This window comes from Chiloscyllium plagiosum, unplaced genomic scaffold (genome assembly GCF_037043375.1).
Source record: "Chiloscyllium plagiosum isolate Xiang-an unplaced genomic scaffold, Cpla_swu_hap1 HiC_scaffold_8, whole genome shotgun sequence".
Taxonomy (NCBI): domain Eukaryota; kingdom Metazoa; phylum Chordata; class Chondrichthyes; order Orectolobiformes; family Hemiscylliidae; genus Chiloscyllium; species Chiloscyllium plagiosum.
In genome coordinates this window covers 14169762-14181885 of record NW_028270146.1, presented here as the reverse complement: position 1 = coordinate 14181885, position 12124 = coordinate 14169762, and the positions used below count along the sequence as shown (strand labels likewise).

At 45.0% G+C, this 12124-nt stretch overlaps 1 protein-coding gene across 2 annotated transcripts in view; it reads right to left on the bottom strand.

The window, feature by feature from the left end:
- The window catches only part of efcab11 (EF-hand calcium binding domain 11), a 100059-nt gene that overhangs the window by 15496 nt on the left and 72439 nt on the right, over positions 1-12124 (bottom strand). The gene's annotated exons all lie outside the window — the stretch shown is intronic.

Below are 12124 nucleotides of genomic sequence, written 5' to 3'. Positions count from 1 at the left end.
ATCTCCAGCATCTGCAGTCCTCACTTTCTCCTAATTGATTTCAACCCGACTGCGAAGCCTCCTCCAAGTTTGCCCGGCTTGAAGAAGTTCTCCTCCTTTCTCTACAAGGATCTCAGTGGTTTTTCTCTCTCTCTCACTGCACCCACCCAGGTTTCCTGATGAAGGGCTTGTGTCCAAAATGTCGATTTTCCTGCTCCTTGGTTGCTGCCTGACCTGCTGTGCTTTTCCAACCACACTCTCGACTTTTAATTTCAGATGTCAAGCATCTGCAATATTTTGCTTTTATTATCACATTGCTGTTTGTGAAACCTTGTTGTATGCAATTTGGCCGCTGCACATTATGCATTAAAGAAGTGGCTAAAAGGCTGCAGAATGCTTCAGGATGTCCTGAGGTCATGAAGATTGCTATTCTTTCATTTTACAATGATTCCCCTTCTTCTTTATCAGTCCCTCAAGACTGAGTATGACTTGTTTAAATTTAAGTTTGATGTGTGCTGAGATGGCTGACAACTGTGGTGAGTGATCTGCCAATTCTGGCACATGCAAGGCAGGCAATGTTAGTTGGAAGGCTTGTGTAGATGCATTTGCACAATCTCTCCGACAGCTTGACTTAGTCTCTGCACGTTCCTGGTGCCTTTCTGAATCAGCCTTCTCGGTCATAATCCAGGGGCCGCCACGAATGACCAGAGGTCGTTTAATCTCTTCAGGCATGCTCTGAGGACATCCCTGAGTCCCTTTAACACACGTAAGAGGATATGCCAAGGGTCATTAAGCAAGCAAGTTCTGTGAGAAGCCAACATCTTGAAATAGGTTTGACTTTAACTGTTCACGGGAAGCTTATATATTGAGTTTGGCAAATCACATACCATCTGATAGAAAGTTACTGTGTTAAACTGTGTAAAGCAACATGTCCATCTGCTTGTAGACTAATTTAGCTCAAACACACCTGGTACCTTCCTCCCGTTTCTTGGAACATCTCTGGAACAACAACAACTTCATTTATAAAGTGCCTCACTATTTCCCTTTAAGAATCCTTTTAAAACTTACTCCTTTGAAGTTTTGGTCTCCTCCCTAATATTATCTGTTTTTTTACAATTCTTTCATGAGATATAGTGTTGTTGAGTAGATACTATTTATTACTCATCTCTAATTGCCTGGGAGAAGGTGGGAGTGAATTGATGAAGCTCCTGTGAAGAATTTTGTGACATTTTGTTAATATAAAAGGTGCTACATAAATGCTGTACAGAGTCATTGCTGAAATTGCTGTGTTCCTGTGCTTGTTTGATATTCTTTCCCCCAAAGAAATTCTTTGATATTCTTTTCTCACCCTCACCTCCAAAACTTTGTTGTATCGGGAAGCACAGATTCTGAGACAGTGAAATTCCCAAAATGTCCTTTACATCAGCTCCTTCGCATCACGATCTGTATCCCTGTGGTTTACCTGACCATTTGAGTGCTGCATGAATCATGACTGCCTGAGAGCAATACACAGGCAAACACATTCATTGCCTTTCTATACCATTTCATGGTATTGAACAGAAACACAAAAACAGTAGAGATGGCTTTACCATTAAAACTCATATAAATAGATCAATTATCAGAGCAGTCACTGCTTGAATGGAAACAGTATGATTCAGCTCATCAGAGAAGAACAACAATGAGGTCATATTGCAGGGGCACTCCTATAGGATCCCGACCAGTGAAATAAATCAGAAGACAGAATGTCACAATGCACTCTTAAAGGGACAATTTGCTTGACGATCAACCTCAGCGAAATCTGCTGCTGTTTGAATCACTAGTTATATTAAGGGTACAATTCTGGGCACCATTCTTTAAGAAGTTGACTGAGACCGTGGAGAGAAGGTTTACAAGAACAGCAGAAAGAAGAGCTGGAGTCGATCCTTCAGCCCACTGACCCTTCTCTGCTAATTCAATTCAATCGTGGCTGGCCTTGGATTTCAGCTCCACTCTCTTGCTCACTCTCCGGATCCCTTGAGACTCCAAGTGTCTATCTATCCCAGCCTTAAATGGATTCAATGATGGATCACCCAGAGTCCCCTCTGAGGTAGAGAATTTCATCAATTCACATACTGCTGAATGAAGCAATTTCACCTCATGTCAGTCCTTGGCCCCTTGTACTGAGTTTGTGATCTACAGTTTAGAATTCCTCGCCAGCAGAACCAAACTCTCTACCCTGTTAAGTCCCTTCAGAGACTTGAATGTCTCAATAAGATCACCTTCCATTCTTTTAAACTCCAGAGAATATACAATCAATTTACTAAGCCTCTGGTTTTAGGACAACTGCCTCCTGCCAGGGAATAGTTTTGTGAACCTTCATTGTACCACCTCCAATGCAAGTATATCCTTTTGTAATGTGGAGATTATGCACGTTGTCCAAATGTGCTCTCACCAAGACCCTGAAAAAATTTTAGCAAGAGTTTGTTATTGTTATACCTTAATCCTCTTGTATTAAGGTCAACATGCCAATCACCTTTTGAATTAGTGCACCTGCCTACTGAGTTCCTGCATTCCTGGTCCAATCACACCCAAGCCTTTGAACATCAATTCTGACAAATTTGACACATTTAAAACATTTTGTTTCACTATTCTTATGATCAAAGTGAATACCTTCATACTTTCTGATATGATAATTAATCTATCTTCTTGATGCCCACTCACTTTTACTGTCTATATCTATTTGCAGCTTCTCTGTACCCTTCCCAAAACTGACTTTTCCACCTAACTTTGTATCATTTACAAATGTAGATACATTACTCTCTGACACTTCATTCCAAATTTAGATTGTAAATGATTGAGAGGCCAGCACTGATTATTATGGCACTCTGCAATTCGCTGTTTGCAGACTTGAAAATGATGTCTAGCCCACCCTGTGATTCCTGTCCATTAACAAATCCTCCATGCACACTAATATTTTACACGTTACTTCAAAAGCCATTTTCTCTCCTATTATTCTATTGTATGGCATCTTATCGAATGCTATTCAGAAATCCAGGTATATTATATCTATTGGCTTCACTTCATGTATCTGACTAGCAACATCATCAAAGAACGCTAATAAATTTATGAAAAGGATTTCCCTTTAGTAAAACTAAGCACATTTTTAAGCTCTTAGGTTATCATCTAATACTAGTACAAAATTTGTGCCTTTGTGCTATAAAGACAGACAAAATATTTGGTCAATATTTCTGCCATTTCCTATTCCCCATAATAATATTTCCATCTCTGCTTCTAAGTGACTATTAACTTCTTTTAATGTTCTTATTCAGAAGTCGCACGACAGCAGGTTACAGTCCTGATGAAGAAGCAGTGCTCCAAAAGCTTGTGATTTAAAATAAACCTGTTTGACTATAACCAGTTGTCAGTGACTTCTGACTTTGTCCAGGAGAAAGTGAGGACTGCAGATGCTGGAGATCAGAGCTGAAAACGTGTTGCTGGAAAAGTGCAGCTTTCCAACAACACATTTTCAGCTTTGACTTTGTCCACCCCAGTTCAACACCTGCACCTCCACATCATTATATTTTCCCAAAAGCCAGTACAATCCATTTTTATATTCGTTGCTAGCTTACTCTCATACTCTATTTCTTTTTGCCAGATCAACTTTTTTGCTACATCCTTGCTGATTTCTACAACACTCACAGTATTCAATACCAGACCTGGTATTGTTCTTTGCAACATTTAAACTGCTTCTTTTGAGCCAAAATTATCCTCACCTCCCTGAGTGAGCCATGGATGGATCTTGCTTGCTATGTTTTGGTTTTTCAAGTCAAACTAATTGATACAGATCTCAGGTAACAATCCAGAGATGCTCTGGGTCTTAATTTGTACCCAAACTCTTCAAATTCCATCAGTAAAACATCATTCCAGTTCTACCCATTTGTTGGTTCTCTTGTGGACTACAACAACTGGATCCTCCCACTCTCCCCAAGTTCTTCTCCAGCCACGAGATGGTATCCTTATCCCTGGCACCAACTAGGCAACACAACTTCCTGAGCTCCTGTGTTAGGTGCAGAAACTGTATCTTTCCCTGACTATGTTGTTTCCCTTCATAACTAGATTCCTTGCATCACCTGCCCGCACGTTTGAGTGATGTTCTTCACCAAGCTGCCATGGTAGGTCTGTTCATCCACTCCAGAATCCTTCATCTTGTCTATACATCATGTGGAGGTGCCGGTGTTGGACTGGGATGGACAAAGTTAAAAATCACACGACACCAAGTTATAGTCAAACAGGTTTATTTGGAAAAGCAAGCTTTCAGAGCGCTGCTCCTTCGGCAGGTAACTAGTGGAGTAGGATCCACTCCACTAGTTACCTGATAAAGGAGCAGTGCTCTGAAAGCCTGTGCTTCCAAATAAACCTGTTGGACTATAACCTGGTGTCATGTGATTTTTAACCTCATCGATACAGAGAGCAAGCACCTTTTAATTGATGATTAAGGCTCCTCCATCACAATGTGCTGACTTCCTGTAACACACTCTGGTTCCTGACATACCCTAAGGTAAGTTTTCAAATCCTGAAACAAAATGATGAGGTAACCAGTCCCCTTCCTGATTTGCTATAGTGTTTGTAGCTCGATTTCCAACTCAGTGACTCTGAACTAAAATTCCTAAAATAGCAGACTATTTTTAATTCATCCATGGAAGAGAGCCAGCATTTATTGCCCATTCCTAATTACTCCAAGGGCAGTTTAGAGTCAACCATATTACTGTGGAAAAAACGAGGTAAAAACAATGACTGCAGATGCTGGAAACCAGATTCTGGATCAGTGGTGCTGGAAGAGCACAGCAATTCAGGCAGCATCCGAGGACAGGCAAAATCGACGTTTCGGGCAAAAGCCCTTCATCAGGAATAAAGGCAGAGAGCCTGAAGCGTGGAGAGATAAGCTAGAGGAGGGTGGGGGTGGGGAGAGAGTAGCATAGAGTAGTTGGTTTCAGGACATGGTTGAAGAGCTTCAGGGCTGAGGAAATGACCTGGGAGTTGCAGTGGGAGAGAGACTCCCTGAGATTCTTGTAGAGAGAGGAGGAAAACGTCTTCAAGGCAGGCATCCTTGCAAGATGCTACTCTCTCCCCACCCCCACACTCCTCTAGCTTATCTCTCCACGCTTCAGGCTCTCTGCCTTTATTCCTGATGAAGGGCTTTTGCCTGTCCTCCGATGCTGCCTGAATTGCTGTGCTCTTCCAGCACCACTGATCCAGAATCTGGTTTCCAGCATCTGCAGTCATTGTTTTTACCTCGTGATTTTAACCCTACTGCGAATCCTCTTGCAAGGATGCCTGCCTTGAAGAAGTTTTCCTCCTCTCTCTACAAGAATCTCAGGGAGTCTCTCTCCCACTGCAACTCCCAGGTCATTTCCTCAGCCCTGAAGCTCTTCAACCATGTCCTGAAACAAACTACTCTATGCTACTCTCTCCCCACCCCCACCCTCCTCTAGCTTATCTCTCCACGCTTCAGGCTCTCTGCCTTTATTCCTGATGAAAGGCTTTTGCCCGAAACGTCAATTTTGCCTGTCCTCGGATGCTGCCTGAATTGCTGTGCTCTTCCAGCACCACTGATCCATATTACTGTGGAGTCACATGTAAGCCACACCAGGTAGGGACAGCTGTTTCTTTCCCTAAAGGGAATCAGTGAACCAGATGGGTTTTTCCGACAATTGGCAATGGATTTGTGATCATCATTAGACTCATAATTTGAGACTTTTATTGAATTCAAATTCCACCATCTGCCATAGCAGGCTTTGAACCCTGGTCCCTAGAACATTATCTGGGTCTCTGGGTTAACAGTCCAGCAACAATGCCACTGGACCACCACTTCCCGTTGGGAGTCCTCTGTGGTAAAGATTTCCACAGATTCACCACCTTCTAAGAGAAGAAAACTCTTCTTTTCTCTGTCTTAAATTGTTCTGAGATTAAACCCTCTGATCCTAGGTGGTCCCACCAGGGGAAACAACCATTCCGCATTTACCCTGTCAAGTCCCCGACAATCTTTGCAATTTCTACAGTCCCCTAATTCTGACCTCTCGTGCAGCCCCCAGTTTAATCACTTTACCATTAGGCTGTGCCATAGAGTCATCGAGATGTATCCTTCAGCTTCCTGGGCTTTAAGATTGGGAAGTTCCTAACTAAACCTCTCTGCCTCTCTTTTACTTTAAGGTTACCTCTTAAAGTTTCTCTCTCTGACAAAGCTATTGGCCACCTGTTAAACTATCTCCTATATTACTCAGTCACATTTCGGTAGATTTTTATCTAATAACTCTGCTGCAGAAGCACCTTGAGACGTTTCACTATATTGAAGTTGCTATAGCATCGCAAGTTGTTGCATCAGATCATAGAACATAGAACATAGAAGAATACAGCGCAGTACAGGCCCTTCGGCCCTCGATGTTGCACCGATCCAAGCCCACCTAACCTACACTAGCCCACTATCCTCCATATGCCTATCCAATGCCCGCTTAAATGCCCATAATGAGGGAGAGTCCACCACTGCTACTGGCAGGGCATTCCATGAACTCACGACTCGCTGAGTAAAGAACCTACCCCTAACATCTGTCCTATACCTACCCCCCCTTAATTTAAAGCTATGCCCCCTTGTAATAGCTGACCCCATATGTGGAAAAAGATTCTCACTGTCGACCCTATCTAAACCCCTAATCATCCTGTTTGCAGCTCTCATTCAGAAAAAGGAGTGAGCTCTTTTATTTACTACAAAGCTGAGGTCTGAGTGTTCATTCCAAAATATAAATAATATTTAACACCTAAGTACATTGTTGTTCATTTTTCAGATGTGTTACCATGGCAACCAAGGCAAGATTCAGTCTTAAATAATAAACCGTCAGAGCTCAATCCTAATTGTGTGCAACCCCAAAGCTCACCCCTTGCACAAAGCACCTGAAGGAAGCGGGGGTTGAGCTAAATATATTACATTATTAGTGTCTATGGAAACATTTGGGTTTAGAATTTGATATTAAAATAATTAATGTTTGAACTCTCTTATAACATTAAACTGGCAATTTTAAAAGATTTATATAGAACCTACCAGCTTATGTCACCTGGGGCAATGCACACAAGCATATATATTTGGCGTCAGTCAGATGTACTGTTCATGCATTAAACATTGCAATTAGTTTCTTATGTAGCAATATTCATGTAAAAATAAATTTTAGTCCTTTCTGTATTGATGGTGCTAACTCATTCTGTCATATAGTTCCACAGACCCTCATACCCAGTTTGCTCCTCAGGCACCTCGCCAGAGTATATAGTTTTATATGCAAGCATTAGGAAGTTAGGACTGGGTATTCGTTCTTTGATAAAATTTACAACCAAAGCTGACTCAAACCAAATTCAGCATTTGTTTAGCATCAACCCTTATGGAATCTTCCAACAGTGGCCACTGAATAATTATTGGATATAAGAACCCCAGCGGAAATTCTATCTCCTGCTCTGGTGCAGAGTTTGGTCACTGTCTCTGTGTGTCCTTCAAAAGCACCTTCCAAACCCACAACCACTTCCATCTAGAAGGACAAGGGCAGCAGACACATGGTATCACGACCACCTGCAAGTTCCCCTCCAAGCCACTTACCATCTTGACTTGGAAATATATCGCCATTTCTCCCCTGCCACTGGGTCAAAATACTGGAGCCCCCTCCCCATCTTGAGGGACCTGCATTGAGTCAAGGTAGCAGCTCATCACCACCTTCTTGAGGGCAATTAGGGATAGACAATAAAGGGCTTAAGACACTGGCCTTGACTCCCACATCTCATGATTTTTTTTAAATTCACAATTTTAATCAAGTGATGCCTCTGTCGCAAGTTCTGGAATTCCTTCCCTAAACTTCACTGACTCTTGACCTCTCTCTTCACTGAACTCTTCTTTCAATTTAGCTCTTAGGTTCTATACCTATCTAATTTCTTTTAAGCTGTTTCTTCAAATATATAAAACCAAATTACTGCAGATGCTGGGAATCTGAAATAAAAAGAGAAAATGATGGAAGAAGCTCAGCAGATCTGGCAACAACTGTGGAGAGAGAGAAACAGAGTTAACAATTCGTGTCCGAAATGACTCTTCAGAATTGGGTTCTGCTGCCTGGTCTGCTGAGGTTCTACAGCATCTTTTGTCCTGAAAGTGAAATGTTGTTAAACACTGTTCCTGTGAAGTGAAAATGATCTTTTTTTAATATGCTCAATGCACAATATTTATTGCAAGTTGTTGTTCTCGAATTATATAGCATCAGGGAAGCACACCAGTTAGGCATTCACTATCTGGTCGGCATGGACGGGTTGGACTGAAGGGTCTGTTTCCATGCTGTACATCTCTATGACTCTATAACTCTAAGTCTCAATATGGTGCTCAGTCACCCCAATGTGTCTGTTCTGATTGCAGTATTACTTTACAATATTACTTTACAAGGCCAGGCCACCAACATGTGTCTATCTGTTGATTTAGCCCAAACCAGCAACAGACTGTGGTACAAAAACAGAAATTTCTGGAGAAATTCAGCAGATCTAGCAGCAGCTGTGCAGGGAAAGCAGAGTTAGCGTTTCAAGTTCAGTGACCCTTCTTCAGAACCGTGGGTCCCGTATGGGTCTAACTCTGAGGAGGTCTTAAGGATGGCTGGTGCCGAGACAGGGGAAACCAGAGAGGCCATTACTCTGAAGCATAAAGTCTCATTTGTGCTATCAGCAGTTACCCAGCTGCTTAAGTAGAGCAGAAACAGCTTTGCTCTTCAGATGGTCCGCATAACACCTGACTGGGAGTGCACAGGGTCCTCAACTTGTAATTTTTATAGCAACTTTCACAAAGTAGAAAATGCAATGGTTAATTTGTTGAGAGGTGAATATTGGACGGGAAACCGTACAGGGAACAGCCTTCATCTTCTTTGAAATAAAGCCAACATCTACTGTAGCTGAAATGGCAAACAGGCCCTTAGTTTAATGTCTCATCTAAAAGACAATGCTTCCAACAGCACAGCACTGCACTGTCAGGCCAGGCTTTGTACTCAGGTCCTGAGTGGGGATTGCATTACAACCTCCTGGAGAAAAGATAAAAATGCTACCACCTGAGCCATAACTGATACCTTGAGCATGACTACCTCCAATGAAGTTAGTTTGTTGTACGCTGATAGGTGTACAAAATCTATCTACCGCAATATCCTCTCCAATGTCTGCCTCCCACTTCTTTCTTCCCCATACTCTTCCTTCCTCATACTCTTCAGCAATCTTATGTATCCTGTCTCATGGTTGAAGGAATATTGATTGAATATTAGTAGGTTGTAAAGTGACTAGAAGATTACCCACAATGCTGTTTAACAATCAAGAACTGTACAGTGTTCCCCAGGGTCTAGTTTGTACGGACATAAAAGAGCCAATGACCTCAGCCAACTTTTCTACCATCCCCCAAGGTAAGATACTAATCCGGAGACACAGGAGCCATGATTGGCCGGACATGATTCATGCTGCATTATTCACCTTTGCAGGAAAAGACAATATATTCTTCTGCATAAACGCGATCATGGCTGAGCCCAAACAAAATAACTTCGATGGGAGAAAGAAAGAAATACTTGAGATTAAATTGCATCTTTCAAGTGTTTTACAGTGTAGTTGTTGCTGCAATGGAGTAGCCAATCTGTGCTCCCACAAATGCTGACAAGATAACGACCTGCTTTATGTTGTTGGTTGAGGGATAAACAAAGGCTAGGGGCACCAGAGAGAACTCTCAGCGCTTCTTTGAAATAGTGCGAGAGATCACTTTATATCCACCTGGAAAAGCACGTGGAGCCTCTGTTAATTTCTTGTTCATAAGACAACATTCCTGAGTAATCCTTCAGTGAAGCCAGTCGAGATTTTTGCTCGGTTTCTGGAGTAAGACTTGAATTTGCAATCTTCTGACTCAGAGGTGAGAATGTTACCCATCGTCCCATCTGATGAAGAAACTGGTGAAGTCCAAGTTCATCCCCTGTGGTTGGAGGGTTCCCAGTCGGAAGATAAGACGCTCCTCCTCCGACCGTCGCGTTGTTGTGGTTTGGCGGTGGATGAGTCCAATGACCTGCATATCCTCGGTGGAGTGGGAGGGGGAGTTGAAATGCTGTGCTACAGGGTGGTTGGGTTGGTTCGTCCGGGTGGCCCAGAGGTGCTCTCTGAATCGCTCCGCAAGTAGGCGGCCTGTCTCCCCAATATAGAGGAGGCCACACCGGCTGCAGCGGATGCAGTAGATGATGTGGGTGGAGGTGCAGGTGAATCTGTGGCGGATATGGAAGTTTCCTTTGGGGCCTTGGAGAGAAGTGAGGGGGGAGGTGTGGGCGCAAGTGTTGCACCTCCTGCGGTTGCAAGGGAAGGTGCCGGGAGTGGAGGTTGGGTCGGTAGGGGGTGTGGATCTGACAAGGGAGTCGCGGAGGGAGTGGTCTCTCCGGAAAGCTGATAGGGGAGGGAAGGGAAATATATCCTTGGTGCTGGGGTCTGTTTGGAGGTGGCGGAAGTGACGGCGGATGATGCGCTGTACATGGAGATTGGTGGGGTGGTAGGTGAGGACCAGTGGGGTTCTGTCCTGGTGGCGGTTGGAGGGGCGGGGCTCAAGGGCGGAGGAGCGGGAAGTGGAGAATATGCAGCGGAGGGCACCGTCGACCACGTCGGGGGGGAAATTGCGGTCCTTGAAGAAGGAGGCCATCTGTGTTGTACGTATTTTGAACTGGTCCTCCTGGGAGCAGATGCGGCGGAGACGAAGGAATTGGGAGAATGGGATGGCGTTTTTACAGGGGGCAGGATGGGAGGAGGTGTAGTCCAGGTAGCTGTGGGAGTCGGTTGGTTTGTAGTAGATGTCCGTGTTGATTCGGTCACCTGAGATAGAAACAGAAAGGTCTAGGAAGGGGAGGGAGGAGTCCGAGACTGTCCAGGTGAATTTGAGGTCGGGGTGGAAGGTGTTAGTGTAGTGGATGAACTGTTCAACCTCCTCGTGGGAGCACGAGGTAGCGCCGATACAGTCATCAATGTAGCGGAGGAAAAGATGGGGGGTGGGGCCAGTGTAGTTGCGGAAGATGGATTGTTCCACATACCCTACGAAGAGGCAGGCACAGCTGGGGCCCATGCGGGTGCCCATGGCTACTCCTTTTGTTTGGAGAAAGTGGGAGGATTGGAAAGAAAAGTTGTTCAGGGTGAGGACCAGTTCGGTCAGTCGAAGGAGGGTGTCGGTGGAAGGGTACTGGGTGGTATGGCGGGAAAGGAAGAAGCGGAGTGCTTTGAGTCCTTCGTGATGGGGGATGGAGGTGTACAGGGACTGGATGTCCACGGTGAAGATGAGGCGTTGGGGACCGGGGAAGCGGAAATCCTGGAGGAGGTGGAGGGCGTGGGTGGTGTCACGAATGTAGGTGGGGAGTTCTTGGACTAATGGGGACAGGACCGTGTCGAGGTATGCCGAGATGAGTTCGGTTGGGCAGGAGCAGGCTGAGACGATGGGTCGTCCAGGGCAGTCAGGTTTGTGGATTTTGGGCAGGAGGTAGAAACGGGCGGTGCGGGGTTGTGGGACTATGAGGTTGGAGGCGGTGGATGGGAGGTCCCCTGAGGTGATGAGGTTATGGATGGTCTGGGAGATGATGGTTTGGTGGTGGGGGGTGGGGTCATGGTCAAGGGGACGGTAGGAGGAGGTATCTGCGAGCTGGCGTTTGGCCTCAGCGGTGTAAAGGTCAGTGCGCCAAACTACTACTGCGCCTCCCTTGTCAGCTGGTTTGATGGTGAGGTTGGGGTTGGAACGGAGGGAGTGGAGGGCTGCGCGTTTCGAGGGTGAGAGGTTGGAGTGGGTGGGAGGGGTGTGGGAGTTCAGGTAGCGGTTAATATCGCGGCGGCAGTTTGCTATGAAGAGGTCTACCTGCCCTCGACCTCTTCATAGTAAACTGCTGCCCTCGACCTCTTCATAGTAAACTGCCGCCGCGATATTAACCGCTACCTGAACTCCCACACCCCTCCCACCCACTCCAACCTCTCACCCTCGGAACGCGCAGCCCTCCACTCCCTCCGTTCCAACCCCAACCTCACCATCAAACCAGCTGACAAGGGAGGCGCAGTAGTAGTTTGGCGCACTGACCTTTACACCGCTGAGGCCAAACGCCAGCTCGCAGATACC